Below are 14,442 nucleotides of genomic sequence, written 5' to 3' on the forward strand. Positions count from 1 at the left end.
AAACCATTTTCTTCCACACAACAAATTATACTGTTAACAGCTCGGCCCTGGTAAATTTTATATATGTGTGCATATATAAATTTTATATATGTGTACCTACAAACACACATACACACACAAACATACATATATAAAATCACATTTTATATATGTGTGTGTATATGTATATAATACATATATTATTTGGAAGTGTGATTTCTGTATTTTTCCTGTATTCTAACCATATGAGGAATGTCTACTCAACATTGCTTAGAAACACAAGTTCTAAGGTCCAAACTTAAGGGTGTGTGTAGTTTAGTTAGTGGCTGCTGTGGTTGTTGGTGGAGAGTCAGATGTTGAAAAGAAATGGAACAAAGTTTTTTCTAAACTTGAAAATGCTGTCTTGAAATTTGCAGCTAAGATGTAGTAAAAGAGGGGCTGGTAGGCAAGAAAAGAAAAACTGTATGTAGGCATGGATCTTAAACAAATCATGAAATTGAATTTTCCTAAAGCAACTTAAACTATTTATGATTTTTCTTTGTCCTTTGCCAGATCTCTGAAATAGCGTCAGTCTCAAAATTCATGTTATCACTAATTAGGATTCTATCCTCAGATTTTTTTTGCAGATGATTCAACTATTTCTTAGTTTCCACAGATAACTAAAATTACTACAGTTTCTCCTACCAACAATAGGCCTAGACTGCTAATTCAAGGAGGAAATTTGATGTCAGAAAAAGACACAAACAAAGCAAAAATGCAGTGTTAACAGTTATTCCCACTTTTATCTTTCTTTAGATAGATCTCACATTGCATTGCAAGGAGCTTACGCTAGTAGTAAATAAGAAATTTAGGGGAAACCTGCATGCTGCATTTTTAGCATACAAGAAGTACAAAATTCTGGCTTTATTTTTTTCTTCATTAATATGCATGGTAGGCCAGGCATGGTGGCTCACGCCTGTAATCCCAGCACTTTGGGAGGCCGAGGCGGGCAGATCACGAGGTCAGGAGATCGAGACCATCCTGGCTAACACGGTGAAACCCCATCTCTACTAAAAATACAAAACAAATTAGCTGGGCATGGTGGCGGGCGCCTGTAGTTCCAGCTACTCAGGAAGCTGAGGCAGGAGAATGGCGTGAACCTGGGAGGCGGAGCTTGCAGTGAGCTGAGATCGCACCACCGCACTCCAGCCTGGGCAACAGAGCAAGATTCTGTCTCAAAAAAAAAAAAAAATGCACGGTTATCTTGGTTCTTTTTATACCTACGTTTGACCATTCAGCAGTCTAATTTTAATTAAATCATAACAAAGTAACAACATTGACTATATTGATTGCATCTTGGGAATTCAGAATTTATTTTTTCACATAATTTTTCCTATGACTAGCTGGTCTTCTGTAGGCAAACTTTTATGATCCTTGAACTTTTTCTGGAAATGATGCAGCAAACTATAAATATAAAATCTGCAATGGCATACTGTATGTACATATCTTCCAAGGAGGATAGCTCCACTGATGTAAAAACAAAAAGATATTAAAAACTCTGATTTTCAAGCTAGAAAATTATTTATGCACCATTGGCTTTATTTTAAAATACATACTTGCAGAAAAGTTGCAAAAATGTCAGCGTTTCCATATGCCCATCACTCTGATTCTACTAATGTTAATATTGTACGTAAGTATAGTATGATCACCAAAACCAGAAAACTGACATTGGTATAACACTGTTAACTAAACAACAGACCTTATTAGGGGTTTACCAGTTTTTCCATAATGTCCAGGCTGCAATCCACAATCTTGCATTGTTTATAGCATTCATTTCTTCTTACTCTTCTTGAGTCTGTGCCAGTTCCTGAGCCTTCGCCTGCCTTTTGTGATCCTGGCACTGTTGAAAACTACTAGTCAATTTTGTTGTAGAATATTACTCAATTGTCTGATGTTTCCTCCTTTTTTTTATTGATGTCATGCATTGTTGGCAAAATACCATAGAAGAGTATTATGTCCCTCTCAGTGCACCCTATCAAAGGGCACACGAGGCCAGTATGTCTTATCACTAGTGATACTAATTTTGACTATTTGGTTAATATGGAGTCTACTGAGTTTTCCCAGCATGATATTAGTGTTTTCCCACATTAGCTTTAGACAAAGACACATAAATTCTTAATTTCCTAAATATGATGTACTCACTATACTCTTTTATGCCTCAGTTTCCCTGCCTAAAAATTATTATACTGCAACCCTAACCCTCATCTCAACCAGTGTAGTAAGACTTAATGTGCTGTCCTTTGGAGATTCTTGGATAAAACTCACTGTATAACTGGAAATGATCACTCTATCTCATTTTAAAGAAGAACATAAATAGAATGGTTAAAAGTAGATTGGCAGCATGTACTCATTTCACACCCAGAACTACAGAGACATCTGTTATATATGTGACAGGCCAGGCCTGAAATCTGGTTCTCTCAGAACCAGTTAGTGTTTGCCCGATTTGGCCTTAGTCAGCCTGATTAAACAAAGAACATATTTATCACTTGCTACCTAACAGGCTATTACACTAACTAGATGGATAACCACCCATTGATAACGACAATAAATAACTTTTTAAAAACTGTCACATTCAGAGTTTCTGCTGTTCATATAAGAGGGAAAAAAGTCCCTTGACATACTAAGGATTCTGGATCCATGTGCTGTAATTCTGTCATATTAGTTTGTATCTGATAATGAAGTACCCCACCATTGCAGAGAATGGCAAACTTCGCAAAGTGATTTACTGGCTTTCTACTCTATTTTTATTTTTGAATGTCAGTACTATCAGCCCTGACACAATACACTGGGAGGAAATTGCCCACTTACAGGTCTAGAGGGAAGTAGGTAGGGAAAGGTATACTAAAGAAATAAGGGACTCACATAATCCTCCAAGCCCCGCTTTCCTCTTTGACAAATGGAAATAATCATATACCTGCCTCCTCAAGTTATTGTAAGCATTTGGTAATCTGTCCAAAACCTTTGTATTGTAACTGACCCATAGTAAGTACTCAAGAAAAAAAAAAAAGGTTGTCATTTTTATCACTTTATCATCTTTCATACCTGAGACCCATATTTGGGTGCAAAAGACAAGAAAATGGAGGTGAGGCTCTCATAAATAGTGTGGTTTAATTTGCAGAAGGCTTCTGGAAAATGATTTTATACCAAATAAGAATTCAATAGCATTTGTCAAATGGGGTGGAAATATCCCACCATCTGCATGTAGTCATGAACTAAAGCATGATAATACTGAGGTGTACTTATGCTCTTTGAGAGTATGTGTTCATAGGCAAATAAACCTAGAAAATGAAGAAGAATGCAAGCTCCATGATAGCAGGACTGAACTTTACCGTGATACCCAGTGCTTGCTGGTACAGTGTCTGACATATTGCATGTGTTCAACGACTATTTTCAGATGAATGTTCTAATCTAATATTTAGCTATAAATACATAATGGCACAGGATCTTGAATACACAGTTTATTTACCATTAGATGAGATGGGAGATCCCATATTATAGTTTAGCTAAAAAGTAGGGGGATTTCCTGTCCCAACCTCCACTTATATTGTTATTATTCTTTTTCTTTTTCTTTTTTTTTTTTTTTAAGACAGGGTTTCACTCCCATCACCCAGGCTACAGTGCAGTGGCGCAATCATGGCTCACTGCAGCCTCGATTTCCCAGGCTCAGGTGATTCTCCCACCTCAGCCTCCTGAGTAGCTGGGACTACAGGATTGCACCATCACACCCAGCTAACTTTTTGTATTTTTAGTAGAGATAGGGTTTCACCATGTTGCTCAGGCTGGTCTCGAATTTCTGGGCTCAAGTAATCTGCCTGCCTTGGCTTCCCAAAATTTGGGGATTACAAATGTGAGCCACCATGCCTGGCCAACTCCACTTATTTTAAGAGAATGACTTCTGACTTCCTTCTAAGTAAAACAACACTTATATTATGTTCCTTTTGCATTATGGTGGTAACCATTTTACTTGTATTATCTCATATACTTCTCTACAAACTTCTGAAGTAGGCTCAGTATCTCCGTTTTATGGATACAAAACTGGAGGATCAGAAATAACTTGCCTAAAACAATACAAGTCCAAGACTTGAACTTAAGTCTATCTACAAAGACCATTTATGTTCTTGACTGATACTGTTGCATTTGTCCACTGTTGCAGCCCTCTTAGAGTATTATATTATTTTCCCCCAGTAGAGTAAAATAATCTCCATGAGGGAAGACCCTGTCTTATTCATTGCTGTATCGTACTGCATGTCAGTTACTAGATGTTCAGTCATTAATTTGTAAGTAAAGGATAGAGTGCCGTAGTAGATTTTATTTAACCCCCTACTTTGGTATAGCCTATTACAACTTCAGTTTTTATGTTTGAAATCTTATTTCTGCTTCTGATTAAGCAGATATAGACTCCCTTTTAGGCTACCAGTTATCTGATTTTCTAATGTGGCTGTCCGAGCAATCAGCAAGCTGTGCATAATGATGAATATACTAGTAAGCTTACTTCTCCACTAAGTGTATCCAAGTAAAATCCCTGAAAGTCACACGGTTCTTGCCACTTTTAATCTGACACCTAATATATTAGGTATTAGAGTGTTTTGTGCTTACCTTTAGCTCTTCTTTAGTTTAGGTGATTAAAAAGTGCCTGTTGCTGTCTGTATGTGCAGCATGCTTCATTAACAGTGATTTATTTGGGAGGTTAGCAGAATTGGCACTCTGCAGCACACCAGCGAGCAGAAGGAAAACAAACGTGAGATGATTGCTAAGAAATCCTTCTTTCCTGCTCTGGTGATAGAAGCTTTAAGAGTTTGCAAAGTTTACTTCCCAGTACCCAGAAAGCATGGGAAAGAGTAGGGTTTCTGGGGATTGCAATTTCCCCCAAGTCCCTTGCATCCGCTCTCCTCCAGTGCTCAGTGGGAAATCCAAGGGGTCATGGATTTCCCCCTTTGGCACGGTGTGCTCCCTGTATTTGTGGTCTCCCAGAACCAGATCCTTCCACTGCTTGCCCCTCTTGTTTTTTCCAGCAAGTTTGCCGACTCACACTTTTTCTAGCAGAATCCAATTATATGGATTTTCTCTCATATTCCTTTCAACAACCCTGTATTTTCACTGTCACTTTATGAAAGAGGAAAGTGAGGCTAACAGAGGTTAAATGACTTGCCCAAGAACAACAGCTAAATGGTAGAGCTGGGATTTAAACCTGGCTTGTGTGATTCTAAAGCCAATGATCTCATTGCCATAGGGAAGCAAAGGAATTTTTATTTTACTTGCAACCTGTATTGATTTTGTCATGTGTACTTGAAATGCCATGTTGAGAGGATTCTGGGGCTGCCCTTGGGCTAAGCAGCAAAGAGTGCCATAATCAATTAGCATTGCTTTCCATAGGAGTGGGACAGAGGAGTGGAGGTGCCATGTATTTTCCTGTCTTGAACTATGATCTACTTTTGTTCTTGATTTTATTGTAATAAGACTGTAATAACACGGGAATGACATTCTAAAGGAAGGATGAAGTACCTGAGGGGCGATCTAAATGCAAGATGAAAATACCACATATTTTATATATAAACTACAATTGCCTGCTGTTCTAATAATAAGGCTACATATACCTATTTGGGAGAAATTCAACAGTGTTTAAATATCCACAATCTGAAGTCAAACTTCATAATCTCGACTTTTATTTTAAATTCAGGGGGTACTTGTGTGGGTTTGTTACATAGGTATATTGCGTGATGCTGAAATTAGGAGTACAAGTGACCCTATCACCCAAGTAGTGAGCATAGTACCCAATAAGCAGTTTTCAGCCCTTCCTCCCCTCCTTCTCTCCTTGTTCTACTAGTCCCCAGGGTCTATTGTTCCCACCTTTATGTCCCTGGATATGCAGTATTTAGCTCCCACTTGTAAGTGAGATCACGCAGTATTTGTTTCCTGTTCCTGCATTAATTTGTTTAGTATAATGGCCTCCAGCTGCATCCATCTTCCTGCAAAGAACATCATTTCATTCATTTTCATTGTTGCATAGTATTCCGTGGTGTGTACGCACCAAATTTTCTTTAATCCACCATCAATGGGCACATAGGTTGATTCTATGACCATGAATAGTGCTGTGACAAACATACAAGTGCATGTGTCTTTTTTTTTTTTTTAATTATTTCTTTTCTTTTTTTTCCTTTTCTTGTTTTTGAGACAGGGTCTTACACTGTCACCCATGCTGGAGTGCAGTGGCACGATCTTGGCTCACCGCAGACTCCAAATATTGAGCTCAAACAATCCTCCCACCTCAGCCTCACAAGTAACTGGGGCTAAAGGCAGGAGCCACCATGGCTGGCTAACTTTTAAAATTTTTTTTGTAGAGATGGTATCCCCCTGTGTTGCCCTGGCTGGTCTCGAAGTCCTGGACTGAAACAGTCCTCCTGCCTCAGCTTCCCAAAGTGCTGGGATTATAGGCGTGAGCCACTGTGCCCAGCCCGATTTATTTTTCTCTGGGTATATACCCAGTAATGGAATTTCTGGGTCAAATGGTAGTTCTGTTTTAAATTCTTTAAGAAATCTCCAAACTGCTTTCCACAGTGGCTGAACTAATTTACATTCCCACCAAAGGTTTATGAGCATTCTAAGGATTCATTTTGGGAGTGACAGAAATATTCTACATCATGATGGTGATGGTGGTTGTATGACTGTATAAGTTTTTGAAATCTCATCAAACTATACATAAAAAGAATGCATGTCAGTGCATAAAATATACAATAAACAGGGAAAATCAGAGAAAGTTCTATTACTTATTAATTTCAACTTAGTTAATCCATAAAATTAAAATCATGTTGTTGTTTACCTTCAAGGTTTTTTTAAAGATTATATGAGTTAACAAATAATACAGAAACTACTACGTAGTAAATGCTGTTTAAATGGTATCTATTATTTATCATTTCACCAGTTGTTTTGTACCATATTCTACCATTACGTTATCTCCAACATTGTTTACCAGTTTAATCACATACGCTTTTATGTTGCTGATTTACTGCATTGTACTGTATACTCTCACAAATACATAAGCTTCATATGTATGGATAATTGTGAGAAAAATCATAGCTTTGAATACATGGCTCTTCTGTGTTTAACTAAACAATGTTAGAAGACTAGAACCATTCATGTCTGTTTTTCAACTGAATTGTTGAAGTGTTAAGTATCTATATGTCCAAATAAATAATACTTATTAAAAATGATGGACTGTAAGGCGTGTTTAAAAATATTGAAAGCATTAGCTATGATAGAATGTTCAGGATGAATTTGTGGTATATACTTAGAAACCTGTTATTAAAGAGGAAATAACAGTAACTCAGAAAAAACAAGTACTATAAAAAAAAAAGAAAAGCAGTATACTCTCAAGCTCAGCTAACGAATTACCAAATTATGTGCTATAACTAAGTTTAGACAACAGTGAAGCAAGGTATGTTTGTATTTGTGTATGCCTGTCTGTCATTGGGAATGATTAAGAGAGTTGAATATCATCGTTCATAAAAGAACTTAGTACATACGACAAAAAAATCAAGAAATCGTAGTATAAGCGTGTTATTTTTTCAAATTATCATTGTTGAACTACTTAACAGAAAAGCAGTTTGTTGCCCCTGGACAATATTTCCCTGTGGGGACTAACAGCTAGTATTTAAGCTATGTTCAAGCATTCCCTTAATGAAAGTAAAAGTTAAATAAAACTTTAAAAAATTACAATAAGTGATTACTTAGTGAAGGCTGTGGATAGTGAATGTGGACTTGTGGCTTGGAGTTAAATTTTCAGTAACAGTTTAATACGTAGAATTTAAAGGCAATATATCTAAAACAATTTTAATGGATGGGAAGATGATATAATCCGAAAAACTGTTACAAGCCTCAAATGGCTCTGGGGATGACGAAGACACAGTCTTTACTTCATTTAACTAATTAAATATTTTTGGCATATATAACCTTCTTCTTATAGAATAATGTAATTCAAAGTTTCAAGAATCCTTAAAAACAATCTGGCCCAGTCCCGTCTTCTATTCATGAGGAAACTTGTCCAGCAAGCAAATAACAGCACTGAGCCTGGAACCCAGTTATTCTGAATCTTATCCCAGGGATCTTTTGAAATATCACTGTGATTATTGAGGTTACTTCCGTTTTTTGAAGAGGGTCTTCTCAGTAGCAAAATATAAAGGTCCAACATCAAAGGTAGAATAAGGTTTTCTATAAGGGGAAAGTATATTTTGAGAAATCCGTAGTGGGTTTATACTTTAAGAAATTTCAATGAAAGACTTTTCCAAATTAATCCGTATAACTGTGGACCCTCAGGCTGTGGAACACATCGTTCAGTAAGTGAAATGATGATTCATTAGCTACCTGGCTTTTATTTCAGAGGATTTCTGCCTAATGTAATCATATTTATGGTTAGAATCTTCACAAGTGGAAAGTCTTTCAAAATGGGGAGCAGCTGTGTACCTTAGCTGACCCTCCATCATTCGTCACGGTCCTCTTTAATGTGGTATTATGATATGATGACGGAAACGGTGTCTACATCAACCACTGGGCAGGTGAGTATGGTCTAAAGAAGGGATTCCATCCTGTACATGTCTGCCTCTTGTTTCATAGATGCAGCTTCCCGAATATCTCATCCAGGTCCCTTATATCTTCCCCTCTTTTGCACTGTTCCATTCATATTTTCAGATGCTTGGGACAAATCATCTACTGATAAAAACCAATTAACACATATTTTCTCATCATTCCTAGCAGACTACTTACTGCAATCTCCAGTCAAGTTTGAAAGACATCACCTATGGGAATGAAAATCTGTTTTTACTGGTAGATAGAGTATAAAGCTGGTTAAAGGAGAAAATCCAGCAAGTTATTTGATTGACTGATGTGATAGGAATTTTCATTATCCAAGAAGAACCTATAGGCTAGCTACCGTAATCACAGGACATACAGATGACCTGAACTACTCATTTGACATATAAACTATATCTTGTATGGTCAATAATCTTTCCTATCCATTTGAGCTGTAGTGTCCTTGTGGGCGGAGACCTTGACCCAAAACTCTTCATATTTTGCATTTTACCAATTGAATCATGGACACTCAACAAATATCTATTGACTGATTGAACATTAAGATTTTACTGTATGCCATTTTCCTTTAAAATTATTGGCATATTGCTTTCTGAGGAAGCCTACTTAATCTCTTGCTTTCATTTCTGTTTCCCGCTTCCTCGCCATTGTGATTGACTGCACCCCTCATTAGCTAATTGTAGAGTTAGGAAACTCTCAACTCTACAGATGGGAACTGTGGATGATCCTTTTTAAAAATCTCTGCCTTCAGAATGGTAGCACTCTAAATAATAACTAGCAAGAAAGCAAATGTTTATGTTGTTCTTACACTTAGGAGGAAAGAAACTTATTCACAGTTATGCTATCACAAAAGACTTCTGAATTAACACTAGTGAAACGTAGCCTTCCGACAAAGTCTCAGCTCTGAAACCTGTGCTATCCTTTACATTATGAGTATTACAGATTCTGCACCTTGGCTTACTGGCACCTGGCTTCACTTCTGCAGAAGGACAACATGAAAAGCCAAGTTAGAGAGAAAGGAGTCACGATCAGGATGTTATGTCACACTTGAAAAGACACAATACTTTTAGAAGAGTTCATTACCTTTAGAAACGAGTTCAGTTTTGAAGTATGAAGACATATATTTAAATACTGGCTCTATTGATTTCTAGATATTTAACCTTGGACAAGTTTCATACATATTCTAATTTCCAAGGCTCTAATTTGATAGAGGATGATGATGCCTGACTCCCAGCCATGTTATAAGGATTAAATGAGAAGTGAATGTAAGATCACATGGCAGGTCCACAAGAGATGTTAGCTACCTTTATTCTTTCATTTACATATCAGCTGTTGATTGGCTGCCTGCTTTGGTGGTTCACTATTCTATGTGCCTCTAAAATGTCAATCAAGAATACAAAGATTCCTACCTTCAGAAAGTTAAAAATCTATTTGGTGGGGGCCAGGAGGTAGAATTTGAATCCAAGTTTAAACAACGATGATAGTTAATGCTCACATACAAAACAAGCCAGTTGACCTTCACAGCACACTTGTGAGAAAGATAGGGCTTCTGGCATGATCCCTAACCTACAAACAAGCAAACATGTTTACAGAGATTAAGTGTCTTTCCCAAAGTGAGGTAATTTGTAGTAAATCCAGGAAGAACTCAGTGTGCATGAATCCGTGTTTTCCCACTCTGTCTTGCTGCTATGAGGCCTTGAAAAACATATTCTGCTGGAAGTATTCTTAGTAATTAGAGATGTAGTCAACTTGCTAACCAGAGGAGAAAAGCAAAAAGGTAAAATAGATATTATGTCCTTCGGGGGATTGCATTTTAAGCAGATCTTCATACAGGAAAATAAAATCTTTTTAGGTCTTTCCCTTCTTGAAAGTCATTCTCACCCTCCTCGTAGACTTCAGAATCAAGTCCAGAATCTTTTTTTTTTTTTTTTTAGATGGAGTCTTGCTCATTGCCCAGGCTGGAGTGCAGTAGCGCTATCTTGGCTCACTGCAACCTCCGCCTCCTGGGTTCAAGCCATTCTCCTGCCTCAGCCTCCCTAGTAGCTGGGACTACAGGCGTGTGCCACCACACCCAACTAATTTTTTCTATTTTTAGTAGAGATGGGGTTTTGCCGTGTTAGCCAGGATGGTCTTGATCTCATGACTTCGTGATCCACCCACCTCGGCCTCCCAAAGTGCTGGGATTACAGGCATGAGCCACCGTGCCTGGCCTCAAGTCCAGAATCTGTAATGTACGTTCAAAGATGATTGGAGACCAGGCTCTTGATTTACCTTCCAGCCTCTTTCCCCCTCAGCCTATAACTCCCAAACTCAGGCTGCGCTGTGCTGTCTTTAACAAAGATAGCTATGACGTTTCAACTTTGTGCCAGTACCTAAGCTCAGTGCTTTCCATGCATTCTCACTAATCCTTACCCTAAGTTTGGCAGATAGATATCTTGCTGCTCTTTTATAGATGGACCACACAGCTGGAGAGTGGGAAGTCTAGGAATAGAGCACAAGTTAGATTCTGCAGTCTACGCTTTTCATTTTCTTGCACTGCTGTAACTTAAAGGTTCTCACAGCTTCTTGCCAGTTTGTTTTCCTTGTCACTTGGCTCAGAATGGCCTTCCTCCCTCTTATTTATCCTTTAAGAATCAGTTCAAAATGGTAGCCCCTTTGAGGAGCTTTCTTGAAACTCCTGCCCTACCCTACCTCCCAGCTCAGTTCGATGATAATCTTTTGCTTCCTTAACATCTTGTTCTTAATAAACTTACTACACACATTGCACCGAATTGTAATTACTGGTTTATGAGCACCTCTTGCTACGTAAACTGTGAGCTCCTTGAGGACAAGATCCACACCTCCCCAACCTCTGCAAACCCAGCGCCTAGCACTGTGCCTGCCACATGGTAAACACGATTACTTTTTTTGTTGAGCTGAATTAGTACTGTTTGGATACCAGCAACATTTTAATTCAGCAGAGTGTTCAAAACAAATAAATACATCACCAGGCCCTGCATGTAGATTCTTGGAAACCAGGACTCTTAAGGGAAAACTGATTCATGCTTTTGTTTTCAGCACTTTGTACTGAGGTCTTCAGTGTGACTGTTAGTATGAGAATTGTTTGAAGGGTTGAAGGAAGTTTTGTTCTGTGCAAGAATGTGAAAAAAAAAAACCACACTGTACAATTCTCAGTTATTCATCTCCTCCTGGCTCAATGAGAGAAAGCAACCGAGGCCTGTTTTATTGTGTAGCTTCCTTCTTAGGATTTACGAGTCTCATTCTTGGGATCTCGAAATGAGTGCTGAGTACACTACCTTTGCTACAGCCACCGTTGGATAAGCCAGAGAGAGCTCACAGCTGCAGGGGAGATCTATTGCCACCATAACTCTTGGCTCATCCTGCAGCTTTCTTTCTGACTCTGACAGAAAAATGGAAATTATGAAACTTTGTATCCTGCACCAGAGTCCTACATGAGATTCATGAATCTTCAGCTGCCTTCAGAAAACCTGATGCTTTGGTTACCACTGCCCACTGACAAATTACTGTCCGCGACCCCATTATTTCTGATTAGCAAAGGTGAACCTTACCTACCTGAATGTAAATAAATGCCGATAGGATTCTTGAAATTCTTCATCCTTAAAAATCTACAGCCCTTAATAGAACATGCACTGTAAATACTATCATATCATGAACTAAATCTTTATCATGTAATTGGTTACATTTCCTAAGCTAATTTTAATTGCTTCAAGAAACTGCTTAACATTGTAGATCAATCCCGAGGTCCGAGATGACATTTCTCTCACAAAATTAATTATTAATACCCTGATCATTTGCTTAAGACATTAATAGTTTTCATTGATCAGCACGTCCTGTTTATCTAAAATGGCCTAATCACCATGCATGTCAGAAGAGTATCTGAACATATCCAATTAGAGATACGGCCGGCTTTCTGCCACGTCAGCAGATCTGAAGTTAAGAGTCCCTTTTGTCTTCACAATATATTAAGTCCAGCTCTGTCAGAAACTAAGCTATTTAAGGGCACAAAAGAAAGGCAAATTCTCTAATGATGGTTGTTCATTTTCTATTAGCTCCCTGGTAAACATACAGGCTTTGCAGTGATCACATGGTTTAAATTAACGCTAAGAGCCCATTATTAAGTAGCTTGTGTTGGCCCATGTTTTCATGTAAGCCTGTGTTTGCTCACAGTGTTTTTCTTATAAGTGGGAGTAAGATGAGAAACTTCAGGTTATTTTCAGCTTAAAAATATTGGGGCTCCCACAGTGTGTACATATATCAGAATATCACATTGTGTACCGTAAATATATACAATTATTATTTGTCAATTTAAAAATAATATAAATGTAATGTATTTTTTTACATGAAAGCTAAAATAACAAGTTGAGACCACAGTAATATCTGGCAGTGTAGGGTGCTGCAGAGTTTTCAAAGAAGTTTCATTTACTTAACCAGGAGGTTTCCCTTGAAACAAGATTGAGAGAGAGGCTAGGCGGAGTGGTCTACCTAGGACCACATAACAAGTTCCTGCCAGAGTTGTAAATAGAATGAGATCTCCCGGTTCCGTAAATTTCTGGTTTATTTGATTGACTGATGAATAGGTAGCACTCTGCTCATCTTTCAGACCCCAAGGGAAGCTCACCTCCTTTGTGAAGATTGCCAAACAAAAAGTTTCCTCCTTCCTTGATAACGGGATATCATATTGCAATTTTATGAAATTCTCAGTAACAGCCCCTACTGGATAAAGAGACTCTAGAGGATAGAGATTGTGCCTTGTTCCTCTTGATGGGCCCAGTGCTTCACCTTGCGTCTGGCAAGCAGAAGATGCTTCATATATACATTCACACATGGCGGGCTGGCAGGATGGGTGGGAGAAGGGATGAGTGGATGAGAGGAACCACAGTTGAGAGTTCTGTTTTACTAACTTCATGTTGCAATCCTTCAGCACCAGAGGGAAATTTGGCTTTACTTGAGTCATACAGTGTTTAATTTTTTTTTTTTCTCTGAGACAGGGTCTCCCTCTGTTGCCCAGGCTGGAATGCAGTGGAGTGATTATGGCTCACTGCAGCCTCGAACTCCTGGGTTGAAGCAATCCTCCTGTCTTAGCCTCCTGAGTAGCAGGGACTATAGGCGTGCACCACCATGCCAGGCTGATTTTTAAAAATTTTCCGTAAAGGTGGGGGTCTCGCTATGTTGCCCAGGCTGGTCTTGAACTCCTGGCCTCAAGAGATCCTCCCATCTTGGCCTTCCAAAGTTCTGGGATTACAGGTGTGAACTACTGCACCTGGCCTTAAAAAGTATTTTGAACTAATTTTCAATACTTAAAACTTAGGAGATTTTCAAAATACAGTTATATTTTCAACTTTTCTTTGAAAAGTTGTAGATGCCCCTGCAACCCTGGATCTGTGTTCCACATTACCCATCTGCTTGAGCTGAGGGGCACCTGTTCCCTTAAGCAAGGACATGCCTCCATTCCCCAGAATAACAGTGTCTGCCCACAGCTTCGCTCAGTTACTCACTTTGTAGCTTTTGGTAAAGGTAATGAGTAGCCTCTCTTCACTGCAGAATTCTCCTAATTCAGTATTCTTGGCTAACAGAAGTATTAGTTTTCCTAATCATGTTCTGGATATATCCAAATGAACCTAGTAGGCAGCTACTGATAGCTGTTTGGATTTCTCTCATTAGACACTGGAGCTGCATATTTCTGTGGCATGTTAGAAGTGAAACATGGGGCAAAGGGGAAAAATTGTTTGAATTAATGGGGTAGTCACAATTTTCCCACACGATATAACTCCATTGGAAAAATTGGGAATTTCTACCTGAGGTCCACCAGTGTTAAGCCTATCT

General features: G+C 38.5%; 1 protein-coding gene across 7 annotated transcripts in view; it reads left to right on the forward strand.

Moving 5' to 3' along the window:
• LOC100989577 (contactin-4) overlaps positions 1 to 14,442 on the forward strand; it is a 960,081-nt gene that overhangs the window by 457,011 nt on the left and 488,628 nt on the right. The window lies entirely within an intron of this gene.

Source organism: Pan paniscus, chromosome 2 (assembly GCF_029289425.2).
Source record: "Pan paniscus chromosome 2, NHGRI_mPanPan1-v2.0_pri, whole genome shotgun sequence".
NCBI classification, from domain to species: Eukaryota; Metazoa; Chordata; class Mammalia; order Primates; family Hominidae; genus Pan; species Pan paniscus.